The sequence below is a fragment of the Scaptodrosophila lebanonensis genome, unplaced genomic scaffold (assembly GCF_003285725.1).
Source record: "Scaptodrosophila lebanonensis strain 11010-0011.00,11010-0021.00 unplaced genomic scaffold, SlebRS2 tig00000043-arrow-pilon, whole genome shotgun sequence".
NCBI classification, from domain to species: domain Eukaryota; kingdom Metazoa; phylum Arthropoda; class Insecta; order Diptera; family Drosophilidae; genus Scaptodrosophila; species Scaptodrosophila lebanonensis.
In genome coordinates, this window is record NW_022060545.1 from 12,748,409 (window position 1) to 12,762,355 (window position 13,947).

The 13,947-nt window shown below is 36.1% G+C and overlaps 1 protein-coding gene across 5 annotated transcripts in view; it reads left to right on the forward strand.

Annotated features, from left to right (window-relative positions):
* LOC115622952 (trichohyalin) overlaps positions 1–13,947 on the forward strand; it is an 85,063-nt gene that overhangs the window by 13,370 nt on the left and 57,746 nt on the right. Inside the window, exon 2 of one of the 5 annotated variants that reach the window (XM_030517088.1) lies at positions 4,850–4,914. The exons of 3 other annotated variants lie outside the window; for them this stretch is intronic. The gene's annotated coding sequence lies outside the window, so the exon portion shown is untranslated. Of the gene's footprint in view, positions 1–4,849; positions 4,915–13,947 lie in introns of those variants that run through there. One more of the 5 variants, XM_030517089.1, reaches the window with a different exon arrangement.

Consider the following 13,947-nt stretch of genomic DNA (forward strand, 5'->3'; position numbering starts at 1 on the left):
TATCAAGAAAAAAAAAACCAACATAACTCATGTTGCTTTTTTCATTGTTTGCCCGAAATCTGGCATGCAAAAATGAATTGACAATGCGCGAGAGCTTTCTTTCTTATTCCTTGTTTGTCATTTCTTATTTCGTTTTTCAGTTTGTTTTACTGCTTATGCTCTGGGCGTGTTTGCAATTATAATGCGTCCATATCTTTACAGCTTTAAATTTGCCAGTAAAGCCATAAAAATATATTTTATGTGTTGAGCTTAAAAGTTTTTAATTTCGGGGCTCTTCTCGCATATCTAGAGGTGTGTTAAATAAATTACTTAATTTCAAAGTGCTGATCAATTCGCTGATTGACATGCCAGTGTCGTAAATCACGATTTGGCCATAATTTATGCACTCCATCCCAAAACAAATACACAAGGGCGCGTTTTTATCTAACTTCGTGGAAGAGTACCCGAAATTAAAAGTGCAGACAGACGGTACATAAAATTGAGGCTTCAAACATTTATTCCGGCAAGTATTTCATTTGAAGATATAAGCGGACATTATGGGCCAACGAAAATATTGTGCATTTAATATGCTTTCAATTCCACGAATATGTATATATAAACAGCAAAACGCAGAAATTTCCGGAAAAAGTTGGCGCCACACACACACTCGTACACTCGTATGTCCGTGCAGAGAGAGAAAAAACCAATATCTAATATTATTATATTTGTGATATAAAAGGTATCAGAGGTAGAAAATATTATAAGATGTATATTAGAGGATGATTTTAAGGTAAGATGCCTAGCTGCATTTAAAATATGATTTTAGTCCAATGAGGGATTTCAAAGGGTTTAAAAAAAGAAACAACATGAAAAGAGATACAAACAGTTCAAAGCACAGTTTCATTTTGGATTCAGAATTTGATTCTTGTTTTCAGAAATTTGTAACATAATAAGAAACGATCTGACAGCCCCATTCCCACGCAACTTAGAGTCCACAGAGAAAAGTTCATTGGTAGCGTCAGTTGTATGAAGATGTCGCCCAGTTCGTAAAGCCGATTCCCTCTAGATTTTCCAAGAATCTTACATCAACGACAAGCATCTTAACATAGAAATTGTTTGTGCAAATTTTTCTTGCAGTGCACTTACAAACATCAACATAAACATGGGTGGTCCTGAATGAGAGTTTTTTTACGTTTCCTATCCCGCTGGGCTCCTAAAGCACTGACAATAAATGCGAGCAGCTCCATTGGCCATTCTAACTGCCAATTTTTGAAGAGTGTTTGTGCCTGTGTGTGTGTGTCTTCCTGTCTATATGTGTGCCATGCTTATGCAAATTGCAGTCATGTTGACTGGCTCGTTTCCTGCTCGATTGCCAGCTCCATTTGGCCCACCTACAACTACTCAGCAGTCCATATAAAATTTATGCAGTATTGTGGCTTATGTGTTTTTAATTAGCACATTATAATTGCTCCGAAACATTGGCCATCGCATGTGTTTTATGGCATCGCATAAAGAATGCAAAAATATATAAATTTGCTTTTATGCTTTTAAATTCGTTATACACAGCACATGGGCGAAGGCCAGCTTTTAAGCCGAAATGCAGTCGAAACTGTTAAAACCCCATGATAATGCTTAAGAATTAAATAATATATTTGTATTTAATTCAAGTGTTAAATTTAATGCGATTTAATAATATTTATCTTCTTAACAATTTTATATGAGCAAAAGAAATGTGAAAAAATTGACTAAATTAATGTACATTATTTGCATAAAGAAACAATTGAATAAAAGCAGAAGCAAATTTTAAGTAATAATGGTCGACTTAAGAAAGAAGTTGACTTATGATTTCCAAAGTGGAAACATACAAGTAAGTGAGAAATTGCATAATTAGTTACGTTTTAATTTCGCATTATTCTGAATGAAAAAGTAACAAATTGTACATTTGCTCGCTGATAGTTAATAATGTATGGCGACTTAAGCGCACTTGTTGACATCTCATGATTTACAATCTGAATGGGTTTATCTGGCGTTGTCGGCGAGTGTGTGGGCTTCGCTTCGTAGCTCAAGCGTGGCATTGAGATTTTCATGCAATTTCCTATGCAATTTATTTGACTTTATGCAAGCAGCGACGGGACCCTTGAAAGGGTGCTCAAACAAGCTCGAGGATATGGAAAGTCAAACGAAGTGCATGATCTACAAAAACACCATCAGCAACAAAAACAAAATAAAAAACACAAAACAGCGCGCCCTTAAGTTCCTGCAAATGCTGTTAAAAATGCAACGACTAGCAAAAATGTAAATAAAGGAAAAAGAAAACGTAAAGAAAACATCAACTGCTGAAACAAAAATTGAAAAATGTTCTTTTCATATTTTAATACTCTATGGCCAAAAGGCAGAGGGCATGTTTGATTGTTAAGAGCGCTTAAAACATCGTGAAGGATATGAACTACCCATAGAAATAAATAACGAGACATGGACAGAAACATTCTTCCATTCAATCAAGATGATGCAACTGAAAGCACTGTTGTTAAGGTGGACACTAAGACTGGGTTCAAGAATATATGGCTCGCAAGTGGGTGAGCATTTGTGGAGTTTCTACAACTAATAAACAGTTTGCTCAATACCGTTGTGTATTGCCAATAGTTATTTAATTTGAATATATTTCTTGTATTTGTCATTCTCTGATACGATTTATGTCTGCTGACTTGGACATTGAAATGAAAAAAACGATCTCGCATATAGTACAATGCTACTCGAAATTATGAGTAGTACGAAAATGTTACGAAAATGTTTAGTTTATTAAAATGTTTTAATCATTTCGAAAGTAGAATAATAAAAACTTGCATTAAATCTCTTGGTTCCAACCTCCTTCGAAGGATTTTAACTAAACAACCGATAATTTGTATGTGGAATGGTTTACCTTTAGTAAAGTTATACTAATGTAAGCCAAATTAAAATGAACTATTTAAAAGATAACTCAACAGATGATGGAAGTTGATTTGGCTTCGTATGCTGCATAAGGTATTTAATAGTCGAGATGGCCCAGCTATAAAAGAAATTAGTTTCATTTGTGACGCGTACGCGAGGGGGGGGGGGGGGATAAAGCCCCTTTGCTTCTTACTCGCAGTTTTTATTTATTTATCTTAGTTTTATTTGCTTAATGCAGCTGTTTTTTTGCTTTTGTCGCCACTGCTTTGTGCATTTCCACTTGTTATGTCTGCCAGATATAGTCAAGTATCCCCCCACCCCCCAGCCACGCCAACGAGCTGAAAGCAGCCCCATCTTTCATTTCGCTTAGCATTTGTTTAGCTGCTCGCTAATCCAGTGCGAAAATGCGTGCAAGTTGCCTTGCCATATATTTTCACATTATTCAAATTGTTGCTGTTATTCTTGTTATTGTTGTTGTTGTTGGCCGTGTTATTTTCTGACAGCAGTTTTAGCTTCGAGCTGCAAAATGAAACAACTTGAAGTGCAGCCATTCGGATGGCGATGATGATGAGATGATGACGATGCGCTTAATTTGAATTTGTTGCTCAAGTGACAGCGAAAAATGACTAACATATTCATTGTTGTAAGCAACAAAATCTTGACAAAACTGCCAACTGAACTTTAAGAAAGAGAGTTCAAAGGTAAACAGTTGATTAGTGGCATGATATTTCGTCTTTCTTATCGTATTATCGCTTCGTTCGCTCTCATTTATGTTGATTTTAGATAACGTTGACATCAAGCAATGACAAACTTAATGGCCCAGTCTGACACTAAAATGGAATTGGCAGCTAAGCCTTTACCAAGCCATCATCAGATGTAGATAGTTCTAAGTTAAATGAACAGCTTAAAATACTTTAGAGTTCGTTTGGACTGTAGAGTAGCTTATTATGTAGATTTAATGGAGATTGAGCACAAGATTCGAGTCGGCTGCACGAATGTTGCGAACTTTGAACAATGATTGCCAAAAACTAAATGCAAAACATTTGAATATGCGATAAACCTGTTCCGTAAAAATTCCGTTCCAGATAAAATTCTACCTGACTAGCAAATATTATGCTCTTTATAATTTTTTGCACTCATAAAATAAAACAAATTTCAATAAGTGAAACTCAAAATGATTTTGCAATAGAAAGAAGTAAGAGATAACTAAATTATGAATCCTACAAAATGGTGCTTGTCTAGTACTTATTGCATTTTGTTTGATAATTTTATTTCATTTCACAAAATTATTTTCAATGCAACCAATATCTACAAACTTATTTAAAAAGCTCTTCTATTACTTTAATTAAAAGTTGCATGACAACTATGGTTCAATGGGAACTTTTACCCTACATAATTTAAATAAAGACGTTTGGTGATCCATTACGCAATACATTGAAAAGAGTATTCTAAAATTTGTAAATATTTTGGAAGCAGGGGTAAATAATTATTGGGATTATTGAAGAAACATAGTAATATAATACTAAATAGCGGTCCTTACGGATAAATGGATTTATAAAATGTCCTTCCTAAAGAGAAATAATGGAGAAATAAAATATCTTTCAAATAAATAATAAAGAATCAAGCATATAACTTTCTGATGAACTTGCAATCACTGTGTAAGCAGTTTAAGTTAAAATATTGCATCTATTGCCTCACATCGTCCTGTTAATTTGTTATATCAGCTAATGGAAACGAGACGTAGTATGTTAAGTGTCACATCAGCTTGTGAAATGGTCAAAATGTTTCAATTAGCGCGGCAGTTGAAACAAAAATGTGCCGCATTTTCACATGGCCTTGTCACTTTGTCAACTTTCTCACACTGCAGCCATATCATATTTGCATAAAAGCATTTAAGTACATTAAGATAATTAATCTCGTTTTCTCTTCGACTTATTTTTAGGTACGAGTTCAAATTCACGACCTTTAACAACTTTAGTTATTTTCCAATGCATTTGGGCTTGACAGGTAAGCCGCACAAACAAATTTCCCACATTTTTGCACAACACCATATAGTTGGAAACTTTTGCTTCCCTCAGCAAAAGCAAAGCCCAAGCTGGCAGACAAATGGCATACATTTTCATTCACTCACACATTCATAAAAAGAGAGAGGAAGAGAGGGAGAAAATGAAAAGGCAATGCAAAAATAAAAGTAGTAAAAATTGCCTGAATTTTTTCGGTTAAAAATTCCAACAGCTATGTGCGAGAACAGATCTGAAGAATTTGTTGATTTTTAAGCTGATATTTGCGTTCGACTGCACAGCACGGCGTATGTGTAACGCAGACATCGTGCATACGCCGCGTGCAACACGCGTAATTAGCCAGAATCGTCAGAAACAAAATGCCAGCCAATAAAATCATATAAAGTTGTAAAAAATTGGCAAGCAAGTGGCTAGCGCGTGCGCGCATAATAAATAAACTGTTAGAGCTTCGCACACAAATTAATAACATTGGGAAAAAAAAGAAATAAATTGTGCGAAAACCCAACTATGAATATGTGTTGTAATGTTCCACACTTGACCATAATCATTCAATCAACGGGGGCCCCATTAATACTACGGACTGTTAATGAAGTCGTTGTTGCTTGTATTGCTGCTTCTGCTGCTGCTGTTGAGTTTGTGTTGTTTGTGTTGTTGTTGCTGCTGCTGTTGTCATGGCAGATTGTCATGCGGCGTCGACCCACGCATATTAATAAACTAACTACGCATACGTCCATAAGTACAGTGGAAATTGTTTGAGAATGGCGCATTAGAGAAAACCAATTTGCTGCTTTTCGATATGGCTTACAAATATGTAATCGATTGGTTGCAGGTAATGAACATATTTTATTCCTACATGTACATGTATGAGTATTACATTCCCGATTACGAAAGCTGAATAAGCAGCGATGTAGTCTGTTCAAAAGTTCAGTTTGCTGCTTTTTTCTTCAAGGTTTTACTCTTAAGCTACAAGCTAAAAGTGCCATGGCTACTAGGCCCTCCACCAATACAGTATAGTATAATAAAATATTAAGAAGATTTTACCGAGAGACTTAATTGTGACCAAATGGGTTTTACACTCCTTAAATGAATTAAGAACTTTGCTAGAATTCTCACATTTCTTTTCATTTTTCACACAAAAGTTTTTTGTTTTTTTATTGCGTCAGATCGATTTGAAGTACAACTTCCACATAACCAAACCTTTAATGTTTATGTACACCATTATTTTTAATCATGGATGAATTACAAACTTCATAAAAGATGCATATTTTTGTAATGGTGGATTTTGTAACTCCTTAACACTTTTTTTGTGGAAATTTCACTTTAGTTTAAAGTAAATCTTAGCATGTCTAAAAACTATTTTAAATTTAAAAAAACACATTATTTCGCCAATATTCCAACAAAATTCCTCAACTTAAGAAATACATTATTACTTAAAATAATATATAAGTCGACCCACAACCGAATTGAGCAACAAATTTTAACTGAAATCCCCCGGCAAACCGAAGCAAAACAATCCAAAGTTTTCAAATTCATATGCTTATAACACTTATATAAGAACAAGTTTCATTTAAGTAGCTTTCACTCTAAATATTTGTATACTTATTCAAGTATGTATATAGCAAACTATACATATGTATGTATATACTATATATATGAGCAGATACATACGTTCTGTGGCACGCACTTGCGTTGCACGCGTTCTGCTCAAAGCCAATTAGGCGCATCGATTTCGTTGTCTATGCACATATAGTACATACACATACTAGCACATACATGTGTACATATGTAGATATATATGTATATATGTGTCCGATGTTTGAGCACAGACACAAACCACATGCTGTGTCCGCCCGATGGCCCAAGTGAGTCGCACACTTTGGGGGCATTGCAATTTCATGAAGATGATCGCTCGCGCTTTGTTAATGGCGCATATATATTGCCAATATACGCAGACGTACATATGGATATATCGTATATTTATATAGTATAAGTGTGTGCTCATGTGTGCGTGCATATCTAAAATGCTGACCCAGTTTAATAAAAACAAACACCAGTGGCCGGCTAGACTGTTTGTCGGTCAGCTTTTCGTACACTTTGCACGATGACCAATTTGCGTAGGTGCTGCTGTTATTAATGTTGTTGTTGTTGGTACATACTTTAGTTTCAGTTGTTGTTGTTATTGTTGTGGTAACCATAGTAGTACTACCTACTCGAGCAATAGTCAACATTGCTGCACTTGTGTGCTGGCCAAACAAATCCACTTGACCGCTTGCTCTGCAACAATACAAGTAGACGACGCACTCAACTTGCAGGCAACCAGCAGGCATACGCATACACATACACATACGCACAAAATGTGCGAACAAACCCACAAACCAACAAAAACAATACAAACATGCAAACTGACAGTCTGACAAGCTGACGAATTGACAATCACACCACCATGCAGGCGACCACAATAAAAATATGTTTGAATGAGCTGCGGCTAAAAAACAAAACACAAATTGTTGAAATGCCAACCCGGCTTAGGTGCCAAAGCAAGTGCCAGAGTCTCAAGTGGGCCAGATAACCCTCAGATGGGCAATGGGGAGTACGAGTATGCAAGGAATGAAGGAATGGAAGCCGCAAAAGCAAAAAAGGATACGCTTGTTAGCAACGGAAGCTTTGCTGAGTGGAAAGATGGTCGGCAGTCACAATTGTTGTAGTCGCCATTGTGATTGTTGTTATTGTTGCTGTTGCTGTTGTTGCTGTTGTTGCTGTCCAAGAGCCGCAGCAAGTGGCGCACGACCAGTCATTGTAATTAAACGTTTAATGCCCCTGTTGTTAGGCTTGTTTTTGTAGCTGTTGCTGTTAGCACGCTTGTTGTCATTGTTATCATTGTAGTTATGGCACAGTGGGTAAGAAGTGCGCTCTTTCTCAAACAAAAGCTAAAGATCTAGTTTTTGAGATTCACTAGAAATATAATAAGCCCGTGCGATTAGAAATGCGTTAGCAAAGGACTACTGTATTAAAAAAATTGTGCATGTAAAAAATGTTGTCAAGTGTCAAAGCGAATGTATATCTTTTTAATCTACTTATTTGATTAAGAAAAATACTAAATTTTAAATATATATTAAATATTAAATATATATTTTCCAATCATCAGTATTTATAAGAAATCTATCAGTTTTAGGTTCAAAGCAAATGGGCACAAAATAGTTTTTTCACCATCAATTGGTCAAAACCAAAATTTTTAATTAAGAATTACCAGAACTACTTTTGCATACATACTTAATCATATTCTTCATTCTCTTGCTACTTTTGTGTTATAATAGATTGGGAAGATAAGGCTAAGGCACTTAAGCCAGGAATGCGCATTGTGATGCCATTTAGGCCCCTTGGGATTTACTAGTCGGCATTTGAACATCTAGCTAGCTAAGTTTACAATCTCCAGTTTTGTTGTATCAGTGGAATATTCGAAAAAGGGTTGAACAATTCTTTTCAATTTCAGAAATGCTGCAGTTCTTTTGGTGTTTAGATGCGACCAGAGACAAGTGCCATGCCGATTCCTTCCTTGTAAGGATGTGCTGAAGAAGACACTGCTTCCTGGCTTGTCTGCGATGTAGTTTCAGATAGTCACTTAGTTAAATGAATCATCGAAAATTTGGTCATAACACCACAGCTTGACATTTTTATATGAAATCTGTGTACCAGAATTTTTCAAACTGCAAGCAGCTTTTCTTAATTCGTGCTTTAAGCGAAAATGGTGACCGAGTCATATACTCAGAAACGAGCTCACATTGAGCTGTGCCGTATTATTTCTGGAATTAATTTTAGTTTGAAGACTTCATAAAGCTAAAAAGAAATTAATTGAATGTGAAATGAAGCAATGGAATGATAGTTTCGCCTCTATTTTGGCCCCAAGGTGTCTATGTGTATACATTGCTGTTATTCTTTTTCCTGCTGTTTTGCTTTGCTTTATTAATTGGGTCACGTTGACGCATTTGCAGCGCTTATTCAAATGTTTCGTAAGACTTCTATTTATCTGCCAGGTATAATGAAGATGCCACTGTTGTCGTTATTGCTGCAGTTACGTTAGCTGGTCTCAGCCACTTAATTGACTTGCAGTGCCATTGTGAGCCTTACCTGCATTTTCACAACTCAATTAGTAGCTAGAATAGTATGGGAGAGCCAGCAAGTTTTCGCTCTGCATAATTTGTAGGTCAGAGGCGGAAAGGCTTTTAACAACAAAAGTGCAGGTGAAAAGTAATTAAGAGCATTTGTTTATTGCCAAAGTTTTACTCAAGTTTGCGCAACAAAACTTCCAGGTAAGTTTAACAAATAAGATCCGAGTAGAGAACTTGAAAATTACACACAGATTTGTCGCAATACGGTGCATTAATTGGCAGAAATCAATTATACGTATCAGAAGAAATCATTCAAACCGATTTCATGGCTAATTAGTTCGAAATTATATATTTCCTTATTGGAAATAGTCCCACAATATACTAACTACTTCAAATACTTCACGCTGATTGTTTCGCAAAGAACAAAAGCATTGAAGGAATATTTCTAAGAATTAAACGGACAACGTTTCTGACATCTTGATCTAATTGCTATTAGTTCGAAAATACAGAGATGTATTTTTTTTATAGAACAAGCCCAAGAACTAAATTCTCTTAATAGTTACACGACGGTTGCTTCTAAGTTCAAAGGAAAGGCTATGAAACCATTTTAGATGAAGGAATATTTCCGAGAATATTACTGAGAATATTTCAGATTTCTTCAGTTCTTGGAAGAGAAGTGAATACTGTTAGACAAGTTCAATGGAAGCAGTTATTGCATCCTTGAGCACAGAAATATGAATATGGTGCACGATAAACTTAGTGGTATGCTAATACGTGTATGTTTAATTTTCTTTTCCATTGAAAGTCATTTCACTTTCCTTAACTATTTTGCTATTAATATTAGTAAGAATAATTTTCATCAGTACTTATATTATAAACGCTTAATCAATTGGCTCTCATTAACATTATTTCTCATATTCTAGCTAATTTTGATCTCGATTTAATATTGTAGACTGCTTAATGATTCGAGAAAACTCAATATTTTTGATTATTAAGTACAAAATAACATAAACTGAAGCCTTATCGTTTTGAAACTGTTCGTTGGAATTCTTTAACACATCTTTTGCGATCACATATATTTTCAGTACACATAAGGGACTAGCAAATGAGAAAATTAAGCTTTTTCTCTCCTTAGAAGGTCTGCTGCCATGAGTAGAGTACAACTGAAAGGCTAATGTTTGTTTAGTCAAACTAAAAAGCCGTTACTTCTTGTTACTATTGTAGTGCTGCTCTATTTGTGGGCAAGTTTTAGATGTGTGTGTGTGTCTGTGTGTGTGTGAATCGGCAACAGTTGTTTGCGAAGTTCGCAGTGAAAAGTCGGGTAAAGAAAAGCAAACAAGGCAGCGAACCATACAAAGTGTTTTCCCGCTGTCAACGAAAACAGGCGCTTGAGAGGACGAACTAAGCTTGATTTGCATTAACTACATCTGTATATTCTATATAGAATTAAGCAGACACCAATAATATACACTCGTATCTCATTGCAAATTGAATGGGAAATTTGATCTAAAATTGTAGCATACACTTGGGCGCACACGCGCACACTTCCACACAACTTCCACTCCTAGTCATATTTATATAACACAATTTATCAATCGATTGGTAAATTACATCAATTAAATGGCATGAATATTTGAACTTCTGTGCCTGCAACAATTTTTACGTAATTATAGCAAATTGAACGTTTGTTTCAAGGATATGCCGCAAGCTACCTGCATACAAATGTACAGAGAATACTGTTCACTGCATGATTGACTATTGGACAGCATTCGGGTTGGTCGATTCACTCAAACTAATCAGTTGTTTCAATATTTGCCAAAGTTCTGAGGAGGGTTGGTGGCGACAAAACGCAAACGCAAAAGTCATTAGGTTAAAACAAATGAGAATAGCTATGGTTCTGGTCGGGTTGTGCCGGAAACGGAAATGCCACAAAACGGAAGCAAGTTCATAGATGCAAGATGGCAAAAATTGATGGCAGCTTAGTTATAGTCAGCGCAGTCATACATAAATGCATGCTCGCATAAAAACAGGGGACCTGCATGAATAGAAACCAATTATTGAACACTCTTTATTGATTCAATTATAATACAAGTACTTCAAGAGAGGGATTTCCAATTCAGTTAAATATTGAAAGTGAACTTTTGTGTGAACATCTGCTCAATTGTGGATTCATATGTTTTTCTGTGCAGTCATGAGCTGAAAAGGTGTTGAAAATAAATAAAAGTTTCACTAATAGAAATGAAATTGGAAAATGTCGTACTTCTCAATAAAATGTTCCTTATTTGAAATAGGCATAAAATTAATTAGATTGTGGACAACAAATCATCATTAATAGTAAATTGGATTATATTAAAGATGGTAGTTTATATGGTATTAGTTCATTTCATTATTTCAGGATGGAAAAAAAACTTTAAAAAAGGTTTAAAAAGTATGCAAAAAAACCAAAAAATTGTTGAATAACATGGATATAAATATAAAACCAATAGCTAATAGAATACGAAACATGAAATAAAGACGTTTGGAATTGTACAAAATTTACTTACTCGTAGTTATACGATTTTAAAGATATTTCCAGAATTTTCAACTATTGTCTTAAATCAAACTTTTCAGCCTTCTCGCAGTTGATTCGATTCATGCACGTCTCTAATACAGGCACACGTACGTATTCACGTTGCCAATCAATGTCTATGCACATATTCATTTGTTTGTGTGTATGTGTGTGTGTGTGTGTGAATGTGTGTGCAGCTGGCAGCAAAGGCAAAACTCTTGGGTGTGCCCATTTCTACGCTACAGAAAAAGGCAGCTACAAAAACAAAAACCGCCTTTGTGGAAACTTGGACTAATTGATTGAAACGCCTCCATTTCTGTCTTTCCTTTCTATTTTTTTGGGGCTTTAGGAGGTTGACAATTCACATTTTGTTTGCTTTGCTCATTTCTCGTTTTCAATGAAGGAAGACGGTAAACAAGAAATAAAAATAAATAAAACAAAAAGCTGCGGAAAACAAATCCATTGGCACACACACACACATTTTTACTTGGCACTTATTTCTGTTTTCTTCTAATTTAACGCTCTTGTTGTCCCACACTTTGTGTAGATTTAAATGCGTCTGCATAAAATGCGGCTAATTAAAACTTATGGAGTGCAAATTACCGAGAAACAAAGCGAAAAGGGGGAGGGAAAATTTTCAAAAACCGCTTTCTATCAAAAGCGCAATACGAAGGGAAACGAAAAGAAATTTATACAAAAGCCAACTTGATTTGAAGAAAAACTTATTGAATTTTCATGAACTCGCCCCTCGAGGCGTAAAAAGTTAACAAAAATACTCGTACACATCCACACACACACACACACACACTTATAGCCACAACTTTTTTCTTTCGCAAAAATCAACACGAAGAGCACAAAATGTGGAAATGTGGAAATAAGTGGGCGGTTAAAGGAAAACTGGTGCATGGCCATAGGAGAATGGCTGAGTAGGCAGAGTTTTCATGTTGTGCACTACTCGGAAAAGTTTCACAGCCATTTGGCATTTGTGCAATTTCTTCTTAATTGAAGTTTCTTAATTATGCAATAATAATAATTGTTTACTCTCTACCGGGAATACGAACAATACGAAAAGTTCTTTTGTCTGACTTGGTGGCAGTTGCAAAAGAAATAATCAATTATGTACATTTGGACACAAAATGAAGAAAAATAAAGCTACAACATTTTAATTCAATTACCTTTTATTCAATAAGCAAGCCTGAATAAGTGTGTTCAATACTTTTTCCCCAGCTCCATATCTGACTGCAGCTCAATAAGTTTAATTAGCAATTATTTTAAACAATCAATCCCTTCCCTATACAAGTAATCCTGTTTCGCTTTATTTTGCATTCCATAGATTTTATTTGCTGGCTAAATCTGTGGATACATTTCCACATTATAGTAGATCATTCAGCGAGTGCTGCCCACAAATGAATTCTTTGCAAAGTTGAGCTTTTATTATTGTTGTTATTGTTTTGTGGCCCACTCTGGGCATTTTGTGTCCCTTCTTCCCCGTGCAAATGAGCAGTAATAAAGTTAAAGAGGCGCCAGCTATACGCATTAATGTTGGCGCATTTAAAAAAGAACCCAAAAGGCACAAAAGGCACAAAACGGCTCAAAACAAAAACAAAAGCGTGCAACATAAATTGGGACAGCAAAAAGTTGTAGAGTCCGTGCAAACGGCTGCAAAGTGGCGCGCGCTTCCCCATGAAGGCTTCAGGCATGGTCCAGTTGCTTTCCACTGGCCATAAAGCATAATCAAGCCGACGTTAACTTCTGTCGGTCAACTTTGGTTAGCTTTATGCGATGGTGCGATGATGTCGCCGCCATAACCCACATTAATGTGATGAGGAGAACAGAATGGTGCTGCTTAGGATTTGATAAAACATTGGAGGGGGAGGATGGCAGGCAGACCTTTCCAGGGCGCAGACATGCCTCAAGTTGCAGTTGAATTATGCATAGACATAAATGTAGCTTGCCGCCATTTTGCAGTCTGAATTATGTGAAATGTATCTCAGCAATACACACAAAAATATAAAACTGACGCCCGTTTGGCGCTGCGTGTGTGGCTTCGCTTGTGCCATTTACATAAACAAGCCATGCACATAAACTATACACGCCCCTTCAATGTCAGCTCACCCCCATCCTCGCCACACACACACACACACACTCAACACCCTCTCCATGCACCCTACACTCGCTCCAGCTACCAAACATGCTGCTCCTTCACATCGTAGGCCGGCATGTACTGTACTGTGCTATTTATGTAAATATTAAATGCGTATACAAATAGCGTGCGCGCATAAATATCAAAAACTTACGAGCGTGCGCCCATAAAAATCAATTCAGAGCAGAGCAGAGCAGGGAAGGGAAGGGAAGAGCAGAGTAA